Consider the following 275-nt stretch of genomic DNA (forward strand, 5'->3'; position numbering starts at 1 on the left):
GTAGCTATGTACATCATATTGAAATAAACAAATAAATGAAATATATACAACAATAGAGGAAAAAAAAAAATAAAACTTATGATTCTGGTTTGTCGAGGAGGCATCCCAGGTGTCGACGAAGTTGCAATTGCGGAGAACCTTAGCTGTTCAACATGAAATGTCCGCTTTTTCTTTGGTTCCTTCAATAGTAACCACATTGTGTTCTCTAATTGTAACCACCCGGAATGGACCCTCGTAGCGTAGGAATTCTTTCCCCCGGTTAGACCCCAATTTCC

Source organism: Halyomorpha halys, unplaced genomic scaffold, assembly GCF_000696795.3.
Source record: "Halyomorpha halys isolate HHAL.00 unplaced genomic scaffold, Hhal_1.1 Scaffold233.1, whole genome shotgun sequence".
NCBI lineage: Eukaryota > Metazoa > Arthropoda > Insecta > Hemiptera > Pentatomidae > Halyomorpha > Halyomorpha halys.